The following is a 19,370-nucleotide window of genomic DNA, read 5'->3' on the forward strand; positions in this document are numbered from 1 at the left end:
GATCCACGAATATAGTTCAACACAACATTATACAACAGAATCAGATCTAATGCTCCACAAAATAAGTAAAAATGCAGAAAAAGAAGGAAAAGAAAGAAACGGGTTCTGCAGAATCTTTGACTAGTTTGATGTGAACCTAAGCTTGGATAAAGCTGGAAAGGATGAAATACCATACCTTTAATGATTTAAGAGGCAAAAATACCACGTTGAACTTCACGGAAGAGAGAAAATCGCAGGTAGGAGCTTGGTTCCTTTGCTGCAGAAGTTCTTCAAGCACTGATAAACTAGCGAATTTGAGCCCAGATTCGACATTCTTAGAGGCATTTTCTCTGAAATTTGTGTGAACAAAATTTGTTCCTCTACTATTTTAGATTGTGTAGAAATAAAGAACACACCTAAAGAACTAAAATCGGGATCAGATTTTGCTCACGAATGAGGCAGGACACTCAACCCTGGCTCAAAATGTTTCCAAAAATTTTGCTCTCATCTCTTCTTTTTCTCTCTCTGTTTTCTCTCTTTCGGTTTCCCTGTTCTTTCCTTTTGTTTTCCGCCACCCCTACTATTCTTTCTTACCCTAGTGCTGCGTTTTTTAAGCTTTTTATAGGAACAAAAGCCCCCAAAACCCTCACCTCAAAGGTGAGGATGAAGGCTAGGTTTCTTCAGGAATTTTGAACCATTAGATGGCTTTTATTCTAGAAAAATCTTGATAAAGATAAAGGGGGTAAGGTGGCAAAGGATTGAGGAAAAACAAAAAACAAAAAACAAGTGTAATTGGTCGAAAAAATGGTTGCTGCAATTTTCGGTACTATGGCCTCGTCCATGGTCATGTACGAAGGTTGAAGAAATAGCGCGCCTAGGATTTTTTTTTTTTTTTTTACAAAAACTGATTTGATTTTTTTTTATTTTTTTTTCTATCTTTTCTTTTCTTTCGAATTTTCTAAAAATGATTTGAAATGATTTTCTTTAGAAGAAGTAATAAATAAACATACAAATAAAGATAAAATAAAAATAGAAATAAAATAAATGAAATAAGAATAAAACTGAAATTTTTGGTGTCTACATTTAAAGTGGTGAAAAGTTCATGTTTTTATAGGTTTAGTGATTCAAGCACCAAATGGAGTGACTTGAGAAAATAATTGAATGATTTTTTATGATTTGAAATGATTTTAAAGAGAATATGAAGTGTAAAATGTTCAAGAGATGAAATGCAATTAAGTATAAAAGAAAGGGAGTTTGACAGTTTTAACACCTTTTGGTATATTGGCTATATCTTGAGTTACAAGAATTGGATTGAGGTATTTCTTAACCATTTTGAAGCTAACATATAGCTCTACACTTTTTATGAAAACATCAAAATCCAGTTTATGAGTTTTCCTAATCAAAATGTCAAAATACTGTCAGTCATTTCTGTTTGTCAAAAGCTGAACAAAGGATTGACCAGTCGAAGGTATTTTGGTCATTTCTTTGTCTACAGAGATCCAAATTGGATGATTCTTAAAGCATTGAAAAGCTTAACTCAAAGGGCTATTTTCATGTTTTTCACAAGAGTTAGTTTAGTCTCCATCATTGACAAAATACTAGTTGAAATTGGTTCAAAAATAGAGCAAAGTTGAAGACTAACCAGAATTGAGAAAACCTGCAAAAGGGGAAAACGTGGGATGAATACACGACCTCAACCTGCTTTTTCGGAGGTCATGTACTCTTCAAATGTAGCTGCAACTTGTTCTGCAACTTGTGTTTTTTTCACACAAATTTTTTGACCACTTTGTCTGCAAGAAATCTGACTGGATATGAGCAAGCAAGTATAGAAACTTGTAGAAACAACTTTTACAGATTTCAAGAGGCAAATTTACCAATTTCTCTATAAATGGGGCCTTTGGAGAGCTTGTGTCATAACTTTGGAAGGCTAGAAACACTACCAAAAATATAGTTTTCACTAGTTTTTCTTAGTTTAATAGTTTAGTTCATTAGTTTAGGCAGGTTGGTATAGTTTGATTCTATCTTGTATCATGCTAAGCAAGGATGATGATTGAGGTGTGAAGATGGAGAAGATATTGCTTACATGTGACAATGTGTTCCATCTCTTCAACTTTTTAACTCTTGTACTTGAATCTTATGTTTAGTCATAATACAAGTATGATCTTTTCTTACTTTTTCTTCATGTTTTGCTAAAGTTTTGCCTAGAGTTATGAAGGAACTTTCTATATCTTGTTTGTGATATTTATTTGGTTATTTGATGATATTATTTTGGGTAAGTTATTTATCACTTTTGCTTTTCTAATTATGATTAACCGACCATTAATTGTGATAATCTTAAGGTGTTAAGTTTACAGTGAGAATTGAGATTTAACATTAATTCAAAAAAATATTAAACCTAGGGAGTACACTAGTAAGAGTAGAGATGCATCTATGTGATTTTAGTGACTTATTTCATGTAATTTCATAGAAGAAATGAACTTGTAAGTTAATTTTGATAATCACGAGAGTATGTGTGGCTTAGTTACAAGTATAGTTGATTCACTATTTGATACGAACGTCGCCAACCTTGTAACGAAACCCGTAAAAAATTAGCTTCAGGATCAACAAGAAGACACTAAGTTTGGAGCGGATGACCTCATCCCGTTAATCACGTGGTTAATGAATCTTGGTATATTGGTAGAAGATGCCACAACCTAGTGCTATTCTAGATTGATAAGTCACGAATACCTAAAAAAATTCTAAGGTATTCAAGAAGTCTTGGAAAAACAAAAAAAACTCTCAAAATCTGATTTATTGATTGAATGCCTAAAACTGTTGGAAGTGTGGGCTATTTATAGCCTTACATAGAGATGAAAAACTAAAGTAATGTGGAACTAGTTTAGAAATCCTAATGTGAATCGAAATCACTTTTTGCTTAAGACTAAGAATTGTGGGTTTGACCGAATCTTATGAGGTCATCCCATAGGTAAATAAAGCAAGACTATGGACCATTAAACCCTTATTACAAATGACTTAACTAAAATAGCAAATGTGACTAGAGAAGGGTCACGCATAATTCTCTTTGACGTGCACCACATGGATGACCTTCATTCCTTCATGCTCAAGTCCCTCAATGACCTTGGGGACAATTTCTTGGCTTTGTATCTCACAAACAAGCACTTGGAGTTCCTCCCTCATCTTCTTAGCTCGTGCTCATGTCACGGGTTCTAGGGGAACTTGAATAGTTCTCAATAGTGTCTCTTGGTTCGTATCATCCCCCTCCTCTTGAAAAGGATTTGTCCTCAAATCAGTTTCATCGTCTGCAAGAAAAAGAAATAGATCAGAGACATTGAATGTAGCGCTCACATTGTACTCACCGTGTAGGTCCAGTTTATAAGCACTGTCATTAATGCGCTTGATGACTTGAAATGACCCATCTCCTTGGGGAAGTAATTTATTGTGCCTTTGGACTGGGAACCTTTCTTTGCATAGATGCAACCACACCCAATCACCAGGTTCAAACACGATGCGTTGACGTCCTTTGTTAACCTGTTGAGCAACTTGATCCATCCTTCGCTCAATGTTTAGGCGTACCTGCTCGTGTAATTTCTAGACAAAATCTGCTCGTTTAGCACTATCCAAGTTAATGTGCTCAGAAAAAGGTAAAGGTGATAAGTCTAGTGGTATTAAAGGGTTAAAACCATTGACAATTTCCAATGGTGAAAAATGAGTAGAATTATGCACTGTGCGATTGTATGCAAACTCAACATGGGGTAAACACTCTTCCCAGGTTCTAATATTTTTTCTAATGATGGCACATAAGAGTGTAGATAGTGTGCAATTGACAATCTCAGTTTGGCCATCAGTTTGTAGGTGACTGGTAGTAGAAAATAGCAATTTGGTACCCAATTTCCCCCATAAAGTTTTTCAAAAGTAACTCAAAAATTTGACATCCCTATTAGAGACAATTGTCCTACGCACGCCATGCAATCTAATGATTTCTTTGAAAAACAAATCAGCAATGTGCGATGCATCATCTGTTATGTGACATGGTATAAAATGTGTCATTTTTGAAAATCTGTCAACAACAACAAAGATGCTATCATTTCCCCTCTTTGACCTAGACAACCCTAAAACAAAATTCATGAAAATATCGGTCCAAGATTCCTTAGGCACAGGTAAAGGACTATAAAGGCCATAGGGTTGAAATTTAGACTAAGCTTTGTGACAAGTGATGCACAACAACAAAGATGCTATCATTTCCCCTCTTTGACCTAGGCAACCCTAAAACAAAATCCATGGAAATATCGATCCAAGATTCTTTAGGCACAGGTAAAGGACTATAAAGGCCATAAGGTTGAAGTTCAGATTTAGCTTTGTGGCAAGTGATGCATTTAGCCACCATTCGTTCCACATCTTGCTTCATTCTTGGCCAATGGAAGTGCTCTTGAAGGATAGTTAAGATTTTAGCCACGCCAAAGTGTCCCATCAAGCCACCTTCGTGTCCTTCCCTAACAAGTAAAGAGCGAATAGAGCAGTTAGGTAAATACAGTCAATTGAGGTAGAAAAGAAATCCATCAAGGATGTAGAATTTACCTTGAGTTGCTGAACCACAAGAGTCATAAATACCTGAGAAATCTGGGTCATTGGTGTATAACTCTTTAACTAACTCAAATCCTAACAACCTTGCATCAACTTGAGTGAGCAAAGAGTACCGGTGTGATAATGCATCAGCAACAGCATTAGTTTTCCCCACTTTGTACTTAATCACATAAGGGAAGGTTTCAATAAATGCAATTCATCTAACATGATGCTTATTCAACTTGTGTTGTGACTTAATGTGCTTAAGTGACTCATGGTTAGTGTGTATAACAAATTCCCTTGGTCTCAAGTAATGTTGCCAAGTTTCTAAAGCATGGATTAAGGAGTACAACTCCTTATCATAAGTGGAATAGTTCAAAGCTGCCCCATTGAGTTTTTCACTAAAGTATGCAATTGATTTGCCCTCTTGCATTAGGACAGCTCCAATACCTATTCCAGATGCATCACACACTATTTCAAATATCTTGTCAAAGTATGGCAATACAAGTAGTGGTGTGTGTGTGAGTTGATGTTTAAGCATTTGAAAAGCACGTTCTTGAGCATCTACAGCAGTTAGAGGTGCAGCAGGTACTAAAATCTTTAATAAATCGTCTATAAAAACTAGCAAGACCATGGAAGTTGCGTACCTCACCCACCGTGCTTGGAGTAGGCTATTCTCGAATTGCTTTAACCTTCTCCTCATCCACTTTGATTCCCTGTTTACTCACAACAAAGTTTAGGAAGACAACTTGATCAGTACAAATGGAGCACTTCTTAAGGTTAGCATAGAGTTTTTCCTTTCAAAATACATCAAGAACAAGATTCACATGTTCAACATGCTCATCTAGGCTCCTATTATAAATCAGGATATCGTCAAAATACACAACTACAAATTTTTCAAGGAATGGACAAAATACATGGTTCATCAACCTCATGAATGTACTAGGTGCATTAGTTAGTCCAAATGGCATAACTAACCACTCGTACAAGTCATGTTTGGTTTTAGAGGCCGTTTTTCATTCATCTCCCTCTTTCATCCTAATTTGATGATAACCGATTTTTAGATCAATTTTAGTGAAAATCACAGCAAGAGAGCTCATCTAACATATCATCAAGTTTAGGAATAGGGTGACGATATTTTACCATTATCGCATTGACGGCCCTACAGTCAATGCACATTCGCCAACTTCCATCCTTTTTAGGCACCAAGATGACGGGAACTGCACATGGGCTAAAACTTTCTCACGTCCATTCCTTTGTTAGAAGCTCTTCGATTTGGCGTTGGAGCTCCTTAATTTGTCTCATCTGGTCCCATTTTGTAGGCTAGTCTGTGAGGAAGTGGGGCACCTGGAACCAAGTCAATTTGATGCCCAATTCTCCTTATTGGTGGTAGTCCATTTGGAATCTCATCGGGGAAGACATCCTCATAATCCTGCAAGAGAGAGACAATACTAGATGGTAGAGTGTTAGTAAGATCACTTGCAACAACCAACACCTCTTTGCACAAAAGTACAAAGATGGGTGTATTAACACTCAAAGTTTTTCTTACTACATTGGCTTTTTTCAATAGATTTTGCCTTTTCTCTCTCTTTTCAATTTTGGCCAGCTCACCATATGTCTTTTTTCTCTCAATTTTCTCGGTCTTATTATTTTCTGTTGAGTTCTCGATTTTTTCTATTTTTTTCTTCTTATTCTCGAACTCACTCTCCTTGATCAAGTTCTCTTGATCTTCACGAACTTGGCTTGGACTGAATGGCACAAGCACAATCCTCTTCTCGCTTTGCTTGAAGGAGTATTTATTGGTAATGTCATCGAATGTAACTCCCTTGTCAAATTGTCATGATCTCCCCAATAGTATGTAACATGCTTGCATAGGGACCACGTCGCATAACACCACATCCTCATACTTTCTAATTCGGAAAGGTATTTGGACTTGTTTGGTGACACGAACATCCCCACTATCGTTTAACCATTGCAAAACGATAAGGTGTTGGATGTCGTAGAGTGGGTAGTGCTAGTTTCTCCACCATCAAGGCACTAGCGACGTTAGCACAACTACTTCCATCTATGATCAAACTATATACCTTGTCTTTGATATAGCAATGGGTATAGAAAATGTTCTCCCTTTGTACATGGCCAGCGACTTTCATTTGGGTTGTTAAGGCTCGTCTAACAACGAGTCCAACTCGTTCATTGACGGGCAATGCTCCTCTTCTTCCTCTTGTTCCTCAAGTGATGGCAATTCCTCCTTCTTATCTTCATCATCGATGAGAATCTCACCATTGGGTAAGATGATCATAGTGCGTTGGTTCGAGCATTGATTAGCAATATGCCATCGGCCCTGGTATTTGAAGCATTTAGTATCTCGATTTCACCCCATGCTCGACTCAATTGCAGTTTTTGATGTTACCTTAGACTCCCACTTAGTCACATCCGGCCTCGGTCTTGAAGGGGTGGAATTACTCGATCCTTTATCCTCCTTCTTTGGTGGTGTAGTTCGGGGATAAGAGGGTGAAAAGTTGGAGTAACTCCGAATCGAACCCCTCCTCTTAATCCTCCTTTCAATCTTAATGGCCTTCTCTACCAAATCCCCAAGTTCCACATAGTGGTGTAACTCCACTTAGTCAGCGATTTCGGGCCTTAGTCCGTTCAAGAAGCGTGCCATTGTTGCTTCTCGAACCTCCATGATGTCTGCCCGTAGTATGAGTATTTTCATTTCCTTGTGATAGTCCTTGACATTTCGTGCTCCTTGGTTGAGGGTTTGAAACTTTTGGTACAAGTCACGGTAGTAGTGATTTGGTGCGAAACGCTTCCTCATTAGTCGTCTTAGCTCCGTCAAAGTTTGCATGGCAGGTTCACCACTCCTCCTTCGACTAGTGAAGAGTTGATCCCACCACACAACGGCGTAGTCGGTGAATTCAACCACGGTCAAGTTGACCTTTTGCTCCGAGTAAGTATTGCAGTCGAAGACAAGTTCAATCCGCTTCTCCCACTCTAAGTAGGCATCGGGGTCTGATCGTTCTTGGAAGGGCAAAATTTTCATCTTTATGCCCGGAATGTGGTCACTTGAAGGCCTAGCATCTCATTTGGACCAACCTTGCTTATGCTCATAGTTGTTGTCCGTGTTAGAGTCGCTAAACTCATGTGCATAAGCCTTTCCACGGCTCCCTTTGGAGCTTCCATGAGACAACTCTAAGCTATCAATGTGTTGGTGCATTAGTTCAAGTTTTTGGTCCATCATGCGTCCCAATTCGCCTTTGATTGCGTTTGTAAAAAGTTTAAGATCAAAAGCTTGGGAGCTTGCTCCCCCCTCGTTAGCCATGGTGAAGTATAGGGTAAAAATAATAATGGAAAGAAATAAAGTTTACCTCGCACACTCCCTCACATGTTTACTCTCGCTCTTGTGTTTAAACACTCTAATGAACTCACCAAGGTGTTTTCAAGACTCCTCGGTCAGCTCCTTGAAGAAGTTAGAACTCCCTCTATCTAGTGTGGTTCGACTTACCAACTAAGGTCACAAGATTGTAGTACTTTGAACGAAAAAGAACAAAAGATGAAGGGCCTGACCACGACTCAATGAATGACTCAAAATTGAATTTTAAGGATCCTAAACAAAACTCTACCCGAAACTGGAATTTTGAGCTGTTGGTTTCTGCATTTCTGGTCAGTGTTTTGGTAGGTAAATGGACACTTAGAGGATTCAGAATGACACTTAAAACTAACTTAATGATGCACGAAAATTTTCAGAATTAATGATTGGACAGAAATTCCCCAATGGTTGCAAAGATGGAATCCGAATGGAAAAGGAATTTGTGCTGCGGTGGGACTGTTTTGCAAATCCAAGGCTGCCTTTTCTTCCTTAATCCTTTGGAAACAAGGATTAGTCTTCCTATTTACTGGTTCCCACGAATTCTAAGGTCAAGATCAAGATTGGAACTGATTTGGTTGTTTTTGGGAATAAGGCTGGAAAATTTGGCTTGAATAGGTTGGAAAATTTGACTTGAATAGGCTGAAAAAATTGACTTGACTTGGGGTCTCTTAGACACAAATATTTCGTGGATAGAGACTCAAAAACACCGTTTCAATCCCAAGTTTGTGGCTGAACAGTTGACGAAAAAACAAACAAGAGTGTGGCTGAAATTTTGGGAACTTAGAAAGGACTCTACACAACTTGCACTTGACTGATTTGTTTTGGAAAAGTTCCTACAAGTTTCTTTGAATTGTTTGGGAATGTGATGGCAGCTGTCTTGGGAGAGTTCTAATGGCTGCAACTACTTGGGAAAAAGTCAAATTTTACTAGTTTTTTATGGTGGCTAAAATTATTTTTGTCAAACCCAAAACTAAAACACCTTTCTTGACCCAAATCTGTTTTCAAGATCTTCAAGAAATTTGATCAAGAACCTCAAGAACTTTCCCAAATATGTTTTTGGTATTCAATTTTTGCAAGAAACAACACAAAGTTTCACGGTTTGAAGTCAAAACAGGTTCGGCAGTCTAAGAGACAAGAATTTCTAGCAAACCCGACTCAAGACACAATGGTATGCGGTTTGTCCTTTTTCTTTTGTTTCCGACACTTTGCTGGTTTGTTTTCACAACCAAAGTGACACAACTAGCACTACAATCTGGACAAATTTCAGAAGCAATTGGCGACTAAATCAGATTGCACACAAGACACAAGATCACAAGAACACGATAAGGAAACAAGAACCCTATTGGTTGGATTTTTTTTTCATTTTTTTTGGACCAAACAAAGCTGACCACAGTAATTAACAACAACTAGATGCAAGTTTATGACATGACAAATCTAGAAAAAATAATGCAACACACAAAAACAGAATTTTGGAAACACAAAGACAGAATTTCGGACAACAAAACACAAACAGAATTTCGAACAACTCGACTCAAAAAGGAAAAAATAAAAGGGCTATTACGTGATACCCCTTAACTAGTTCTGATTACCAACTGATACGAATGTCGCCAACCTTATGACGAAACCCGTAAAAGATTAGCTTCAGGATCGACAAGAGGACACCAAGTTTGGAGCGGATGACCTCAACCCGTTAATCACATGGTTAGCGAACCTTGGTATATTGGTAAAAAATGCCACAACCTAGTGCGATTCTAGATTGATAAGTCACGAACACCTAGAGAAATTCTAAGGTATTCAAGAAACCTTGGAGAAACGAAGGAAACTCTCAAAATCTGATTTATTGATTGAATGCCTAAAACTGTTAGAAGTGTGGGCTATTTATAGCCTTATATAGAGATGAAAAACTAAAGTAATGTGGAACTAGTCTAGAAATCCTAATGTGAATCGAAATTACTTTTTCCTTAAGACCAAGAATTGTGGGTTTGACCAAACTTTATGAGGTCATCCCATAAGTAAATAAAGCAAGGCTATGGACTATTAAACCCTTATTACAAATGACTTAACTAAAACAGCAAATTTGACTAGAGAAGGGTCACGCATGGTTCTCTTTGACGTGCACCACATGAATGACCTTCATTCCTTTATGCTCAAATCCCTCAATGACCTTGAGGACAATTTCTTGGATTTGTATCTCACGAACAAGTCTTTAGAGTTCCTCCCTCATCTTCTTAGCTCGTGTTCGTGTCACGGGTCCTAGGGAAATTCGAATAGTTCTCAATGGTGTCTCTTGGTTCGTATCACTACATGAGTAGATTTCACAAATATTAGAAAATTACACCATAACTAACCAAGATAATAACATTCAATTAACCGGTAATTTCATTTGTAAGAGTAGTGAGGAATTCTATTCTTTAGACTCACAATATATTTGAGCAGAAAATTCAGAATTAAATCTGACTACAATCTTTTTACTATCCAAAATCCTTAACTAGATAATTGCAATATCACAAATGAAGAAAAATTCACCAAATACTTGAACTTAGGGATGTAGATTCCACTTATAACACAAATGATCCAAATGAATGAATTTAACACTTGTTACTACTCTTGTTTAACCAGGGATTCATTTCCAAAATTGCCAAAACTTCATTCTCATGATAAAATTGATCTAAAACAATTTGGTTCTTCCTAATCTCTTGGTGAAAACTAAAACTGCTCTTGTTCATGCATGAAATGCAGATTTAATCCACTTGAATGTATTTCTATTCTCATGAATATACAACTCAAACTCCACTCATGTTATTCCATTGTTTTTACCATTTCTCAATGAGTGATAACAACTATAAACCTGCTATTGGTGATCAAACAACAACAAGTAATCAAGCATACACAAGTGGACAAATTAATACAAGATACAACAAGTATAAATCACATTCAACTCATATCACTTGACCATAAGTTTCATCTACTCCCTAGATATAGAAATTTAGCTACTCATTGATGATATAATAATCAAACTCATAATTTCATTAATGGAAAACGTCTCAGTTTACAAGTACAAGAAAGATAAAGAAAAGCTTAGCCAAGTAATGGTGAAATCCTCCAAGAATCTGCTATGTCTTGTACTAGATGATTACAAGATGAAACCTCCAAGTGTTCCTGTAAAATTTACTAGCTAGAGAGAGTTTGCTATCAGAAAATCTGGCTACGTATGCTTCTCTGACTTCCCTTGTTTCTCTACATAAAAACTGCTCAAAAGCTCTTTTTTTTATTGTCAAGTCAAATTCCACCTCTTGATTCCCAAATCTGAAATTTGTTAAGATAGTCAATAACAAAGGTTTTTGACTTGACAATAAGCCATATTGTCTGCCCTTTCGTATTCTAAAGCATGTGCACTGAATTCCCTTGCAACTTATAGTTGGAAAATAATATGAACACAAGAGAAATGGCTGAGCAAATTACAGAATTTCGGCTACAAAACGCGATTTGAAAAAACGCGGGTTCAATCCACGTTTTGCTGACTCGCATTTTCAACTCTGTGAAATTGGCCTCGCTTCAACTGCGATTATCTATATGATGGAGGCTGAACTAGCTTTCGTGCAAAACACAAAAGTTGTAGCCCTTTGAATTAGCTTTACAATGCTTCAAGAATCATCTAAATCGGAGTTTTGTAGACTGAAATATGATCGAAATACCAACAACTGGTCAGTCCCCTATTTCATTCTCGTCCATAGAATGCAGCTTCTGTATTTTGACTTTTTCACCAAGAAAACAGTAGAATCGGATTTCGATGTTTTCATACCAAATATAGGTCTATCTCTTAGCTTTAAAATTGTATAAAGATCACCTCAATCCGATATGTGTAGCTCCAAATATAGTCAAAATACGTAAATGTGTCCGAGTTGTTCTCACTTGCATTTCTTCACTTCACTTCATTTCTTCTTTATCCCTTACATTTATCATCAATTATCCATTGTTCATCTCAATTGACATCCTTTGGTGATTGGATCATTAATCCTGCATGAAAATGAAGTTTTTACCATTAAAATCAATAGAAATGCAATATTAGCTACTTTAACATAAAATGTAGATTTTTACCAAAACCTAGTTATTTTAGTTATAAAACTAAATAATCCAACCAAAATTAACTAATAGAATGCATTTAGAAATATGTAAAATAAACTCTTATCAAATTCCCCCACACTTAAACCATTACTTGTTCTCAAGCAATTAGAAATACAAACCAACAATGATTCAATATTTTTTTGAAGATAAACACATGTGCTCAAATCAACTTCATTTTATCGAATCAAGATAAATAACCATTATGTGATTTTTCTTTAATCCTCAAATACTTAGTATATCAAGTAAAAGAGAGCCAAATATACCATAATTATGCTATTTCAACTCAATTTCTCATTCTTACCTAATTTCACAAGCAAGTAACTCATATAATCAATAAAGATACTAACTAATCTCATGATCAACTTCTTATTTTTCTTAAAGAGGGATTTTATTTTTTTACATAGCTAAATACTACTTAAGTTGTGATAATGCCTTTTGATGCGAAGATCGACATTTTTAGATGAAGATCACCGGTTACTCAACATATCACATACTCAAGTAACTTTTCATACTCTTAATTCGAGTACCGTTTTACATGAAAGTCGATATTTGTAGATGAAGACTTCCAGTTACTAAGTACAAGAATCATTGGAGTAGAATAATTCTTATTCTTCTTATTCTTTCTCTTTTATTTTTAGCAATGAAGTATATAGAGAAATAATAAAATTCCCTCTAAAGAATAATCATGAGAAAAGTGTGACACTTATTGACCATATTAATTTCTTAACTTATAAAATCAAATAAAAAAAGGAAAAAATTTCATCAAATATGCAAAATTTAGGCATAATTTTCTCTACTTTACTAGATATACTTTCCTACAAATGTAAAAAGTATAATCACATAATAGTCATTTCCAAATTAACTGAGAAAAGAAGTTTCAAAACCACATATATTTATTTCAAAAGGATAATTCACAAAATTTTATTTGTTTATTATGAATGTTATATATATATATATGCATAAGGTTTTGGAAAAATTTTGACAGAATCTCCCCTTAAAAGTGGACTAAACTCCCTGCCAGCAAATCCAAAATAAACAACAATTAAGCACAGGAAATATATTTTCAACTACTTGTCCACACATTAAGCATAAAAACTACTAAAAGTACCACACATTTATTCCCTCACACTTAGAATACACATTGTCCTCAATGTGTAGGGAAAGAAAAGAAACAAAAGAAAGAAACAAGTGACTCCCCAAGTGAGACGGCTGCGGTCCAATGAAGCCTTGAATCATGAGCCATCGACCGCTCAACCATCTACAATCAACGGTCTACTAGTAACTGCCACAAGTTCCAATATTCAATATAAGGAATGTAAGTTAAACATTCTTCAAACAAAAGATGAAAACTAACAAGCAAACAAGCAAGCAAAAGAAAAGCCATCCAATGGGGCTGCCTCAATCATCCTCTTCGTCGTCATCTTCATCATCATCCACAGGAGGTGGATGTAGACCTAAATGATCTTCAATGTGGTCCAAACGAACATCCATTCGGGCTAAATGATGCTCGATGTCAGCCAAGTGACCGAAAAGTCGCTGCCAATTGGTTTGTGGCGGAGGAGGAGGAGGTGCTGCAGTTGAAGGTCCAGCTTCCTCGCGACCATGTCTCTCCTTCGTTCTCCGCTCTTGAACAGGTCATGGAATTTTCCCTGTGCCAATACCAAGTCGACGGAGAGTAGTAATTGATAATTCAGCTCTCGATGGAACATTCTCTCACCTAATGCCTTCCAACCGAACCTCAAAAGCTAGAAAGATCAAAGTCAGTAGACGATGAAATGATAATTTGAAAGAAGTCGTCTTACGCCTAGCCGTAGACCAAATATGACTAATGATGATATTAGGCAGTGAAATGCGAGCATATGGAGACGTTCAGTTATGGAACATGTAATCAAGGAAGTAGATGTCACTCTTGCGGACCTACGTGTTCCCTGTCTTTTTAGGAATGACATTGTGAGCCATCATATAAATAATGAGACGATGGCGAGGTTCGAAAACATTAGCCAATATAGTCTCCTTCCTTGTAGAGCGAAAAGGTTGGTACTCAAGACCAAATCTAGCCATGGCCAATGATGGATCCCACCTCCTATTTGGGGGAACAAACTCCTTCTTCAAATCAACTGGACGTCCCTCATCCATACACCCTAAAATAGTAGCCAATCGTTGTTGTGACAAGATGATTCGTCTTCCACGCACCCATGACTCAACTATTTCACCACTATGGCGCGCCTTACTATCAATGTTGACGTAAAATTTTCGTACAAAATCAGGGTAGTAATAGTTGGGCAAGGTCAGAATCGGAGCCTACCTAAGCTGTGTGAAAGCTTCCGAGATGCGATGCACTATCTCAATCTGTGGACTCACGTGCATCTCGAACAAGAACTCCAAATTAGCATGCTTCTCATGCCACTCTTGATTCCTGCAATTATTGAAGCTAACACTATCAAAAACAGATGTCGCCGCTCCACGAGAGGTGCCCTCACCAGGCTGTCGGCGAACTAGTGGAGGAGAGGGTGACGTCTCCTCCTCAGTCGCTTCCATCTCCTCATTAGCCTCTCTCTGATCACTGTTGGAGGAGGAATATATTACTCTTCTTCCTCTTGGCATAGTACCTAAAAAAAATTACAATTATTCACATGTACTAAGACACAGTTCATAATTTGGTAATAAATATCCTGAATTGATCCAAATAACCTCAAATACATTTCCTCAAGTTTTAATCATTCAATTACTTACTTATAAGACCATACAAGAAGAGACATATTTTATGCCAAAAATTAACTAAAATCACCAATTTAAACAAGATATGTAACAAGTATAACTCAATCAGTGAAAATAGCATCAATCATGATTATAACAATCTATAATTAACAACAATAACGTGCAATTAGCTATAACCATGATTAGGTACAAATTAAATTAATTAACTCACAAAATCAACCAAATTATTCACTATATACAATGCACATGCTAAAACATCATCAACTAGCCATTATTAATCATAATCATTGTTTTAATCATAATCATCAACTAGCCATCATCAAATTTTTTAGTACAACTTTTCAAAAATTTAATTATAGCAGAAAGGGAGAAAGGACTGGAGGAAAGAAAATAGGACAAGAAAAAGAACAGAGAGCTTCGTTTGTTGGAGAAAAGGGAAAAACAGAGAGCAAGGAAAACCTGGAAAATTGAAGAAGGTCTTTGGGGAGTGAAACGCAAGGGAGTCAGAGAGAGGTAGACGAAGAGAAGAAGGGAAAACAGGGGAGGCTTGCGGCTGAGAAAGAAAAAAGAGAGAAAATCTGGAAAATTGGGGGAGAATTCAGGCAAGGTAAAATGAGAGAAAGCTGGGGGAGAAAGGAGGTTTGGCAAAGAAAAAACTGGAGAAGGGACCTCTTTCTCCCTTTTTCCAGCTCTGTTTTCTTTCTCAGCCGCAACCACCCTCTCTCAATCTCTCTCACCTCCTTCCTAGTCCTAAACCCTCTTTTTCCTCTACCTCCTTTGCTCCCCCTCTAACTCTTGCCCTACCTCAGTTTTCTTCTCCTAGTTTCCCCTTAGGAATTTTTTTTTGGTTCTTTTCTTTTCTTTTTTTTTTTGTTTTCCGCCTTTTCCTCCTACTGCCCAGCTTCCTTCTTTTTCTTTTTCCTTTTGCTTTTTTATTGTTTCCATTTGTCATATTGCATGTGTCCCACTTGTCATTTTTCTTTATTTTTCTTTTTCCTTTTTCCCTTTTTTATTTTTTCTTTTTCTGAAATTTAGTGTAAAAAAATGCTTTTAAAAGAAAAGAAAATGATATACCAAAAATGATGAATCTTGGTTTAGTTTCCATATGTGGTTGCCGTGGTTGGAATTCCGGCGAATTGGCTGGCCTTGGTTAATTGCTTTGGTTTTTCCATCCAAAATTTGAATGATTTCTCCATCCCGGATTATAAGCGTTCGAATAGGGGTTATTTTGAGTATTATGATTGTAATTATTGACAAATTGTACCTGCTCAGAATCAACACATTTATTAGCATCATGTTCACCTCCACATATAGAGCAACAATCTACCTGTGCATTAGATGAACTTGGACCAACTCCACCTTGTCTACTTAACAACTTTATCAAATTATTCATTTGAGCACTCAACATATTGAGAATGTCCATTTCTATCATACCTGCGTGACGTCTTATATTACTTCTCTCATTGGCCCATTGGTAGTTATTTGCGATCATTTCTTCTATCAAATTCTGAGTTTCTTGGGGTGATTTACCCATTAAATCTCCACCTGCAGCTGCATCAATCATAGTTTTAGTAGAAAAAGTTAAACCATTATAGAAAGTTTGTACGATTAGCCAATCGGGCAGTCCATGATATGGACATTTCCGAAGCAAATCTCTAAATCTTTCCCATGCCTCATATAATGATTCACTCTCTAGTTGGCTAAAACTAGTGATATCCATTCTAAGTTTAGCAGTCTTATCCGGTGGAAAATACTTATTCAAAAATGCTCTTGATAAATCATCCCATGTAGTAAAAGTGTTAGGAGCATAAGAGTGTAGCCAAAGTTTAGCCTTATCTCTTAATAAAAATGGGAACAATCTTACCCTTATAGCATCATCACTAACTCCATTTATTTTAATGGTATCACATATTTTCAAGAATGTAGCTAAGTGTGAGTTAGATCTTCTACAGCATTACCTCCAAATTGAGATTGTTTTACCATTTGGATAAGTGATAGTTTAATTTCAAAATTATTAGCATTTACCGTAGGCCTTGCTATGCTTGTTTGAGATCCTTGTGCCCCCGTTAGAGCAAAATCTCGTAGAGCTCACCTATTTGCTTCATTTTCTAGCATCTTTTCTTCAAACGATAGCTCTATTAGGATTTTCTCTATCGGTTGCCAAACCTTTTGTTCCTCTTGCTGTGGTATATGCCTCCTTTGTCTACGTATTGTCCTCTCAATTTCTGGATCGAAAGGTGTAACTTCCCGAGATGCCCGGTGCATACATTACAAACAGAAATAAGAGAGATTATGCAGTTTCAATTGTCAAAAACTGATTTAAATGCAAAATTTAACTATAACCAGCTTAACTAACAAAAAAAATAAGGCTGTCTAAATTAATAGAGATGATCAGGTCCTAATATTGCCGCTCCCCGGCAACGGCACCAAAAACTTGACGAGTTTTTAATGTAAGTGCAAGTTAAATCCGAATTTATATCCGTTGACTGCAAGTATACAGGCCAAAATCGTAATGTAGGGTATGTATCGAGTCGATCCCACGAGGAGCAACTTAAACAATTACTAGATCCTTATTTACTCTATTATTTAGACTCACAATATATTTGAGCAAAAAATTCAGAATTAAATCTGACTACAATCTTTTTGCTATCTAAAATCCTTAGCTAGATAATTGCAATATCACAAATGGAGAAAAATTCACCAAATACTTGAATCTAGGGATGTAGATTCCACTTATGACACAAATGATCCAAATGAATGATTTTAACACTTGTTACTACTCTTGTTTAACCAGGGATTCATTTCCAAAATTGCCAAAACTTCATTCTCATGATAAAATTGATCTAAAACAGCTTGGTTCTTCCTAATCTCTTGGTGAAAACTAAAACTGCTCTTGTTCATGCGTGAAATGCAGATTTAATCCACTTGAATGTATTTCTATTCTCATGAATATACAACTCAAACTTCACTCATATTATTCCATTGTTTTTACTATTTCTCAATGAGTAATAACAACTATAAACCTGCTATTGGTGATCAAACAACAAGTAATCAAGCATACACAAGTGGACAAGTTAATACAAGATACAACAAGTATAAATCACATTCAACTCATATCACTTGGCCATAAGTTTCATCTACTCCCTAGATATAGAAATTTAGCTACTCATTGATGATATAATAATCAAACTCATAACTTCATTAATGGAAAACGTCTCAGTTTACAAGTACAAGAAAGATAAAGAAAAGCTTAGCCAAGTAATGGTGAAGCCCTCCAAGAATCTGCTATGTCTTGTACTAGATGATTACAAGATGAAACCTCCATGTGTTCCTGCAAAAGTTACTAGCTAGAGAGAGTTTGCTATCAGAAAATCAGGCTACGTATGCTTCTCTGACCTCCCTTGTTTCTCTACATAAAAACTGCTCAAAAGCTCTTTTTTTTATTGTCAAGTCAAATTCCACCTCTTGATTCCCAAATCTGAAATTTGTTAAGATAGTCAATAACAAAGGTTTTTGACTTGACAATAAGCCATATTGTCTGCCCTTTCGTATTCTGAAGCATGTGCACTGAATTCTCTTGCAACTTATAGCTGGAAAGTAATATGAACACAAGAGAAATGGCTAAGTAAATTACAGAATTTCGGCTACAAAACGCGATTTGAAAAAACGTGGGTTCAATCCACGTTTTGCTGACTCGCGTTTTCAACTCTGTGAAATTGGCCTCGCTTCAACTGTGATTGTCTATATGATGGAGGCCGAACTAGCTTTCGTGCAAAACAAAAAAGTTGTAGCTCTTTGAATTAGTTTTACAATGCTTTAAGAATCATCTAAATCGGAGTTTTGTAAACTGAGATATGATCGAAATACCAACAACTGGTCAGTCCCTTATTTCATTCTCGTCCATAGAATGCAGGTTCTGTATTTCGACCTTTTCACCAAGAAAATAGCAGAATCAGATTTTGATGTCTTCATACCAAATATAGGTCTATCTCTTAGCTTTAACATGGTATAAAGATCATCTCAATCTGATATGTGTAGCTCCACATATAGTCGAAATACATAAATGTGTCAGTGTTGTTCTCACTCGCATTTCTTCACTTCACTTCATTTCTTCTTTATCACTTACATTTATCACCAATTATCCATTTTTCACCTCAATTGACATCCTTTGCTGATTGAATCATTAATCCTGCATGAAAATGAAGTTTTTACTATTAAAATCAATAGAAATTCAATATTAGCCACTTTAACATAAAATGTAGATTTTTACCAAAACCTAGTTATTTTAGTTATAAAACTAAATAATCAAACCAAAATTAACTAATAGAATGCATTTAAAAATACGTAAAATAAACCCTTATCAATGGTATTAATAGATTAGATATTATTACTACATATAAACAAGCACATATTATCTTTCTTCCTTCTGAAGAGAGTAGTAGATGTCATTTACTAAGCAACATCAAAACTAATTATATAATCCTCAAGTTCATTGGATTGATTTGCATAGAGAATATATGTGGACAGCTATTTGAATGCCAATAATACATGTTCCATATACTGTGTGCATAAATGATGCTATTCTATAAGAATATCATGGGGTATTTTGAATGTGAAT

The 19,370-nt window shown here is 36.2% G+C and overlaps 1 non-coding gene across 1 annotated transcript; it reads left to right on the forward strand.

The window, feature by feature from the left end:
- Nucleotides 1-16,374: 16,374 nt before the first annotated feature.
- LOC113781873 lies at nt 16,375-16,481 on the forward strand. The gene has a single exon (XR_003469772.1). It is a non-coding gene; the product is annotated as a small nucleolar RNA R71 (small nucleolar RNA).
- Nucleotides 16,482-19,370: the final 2,889 nt, after the last annotated feature.

This window comes from Coffea eugenioides, chromosome 8 (assembly GCF_003713205.1).
Source record: "Coffea eugenioides isolate CCC68of chromosome 8, Ceug_1.0, whole genome shotgun sequence".
NCBI lineage: Eukaryota > Viridiplantae > Streptophyta > Magnoliopsida > Gentianales > Rubiaceae > Coffea > Coffea eugenioides.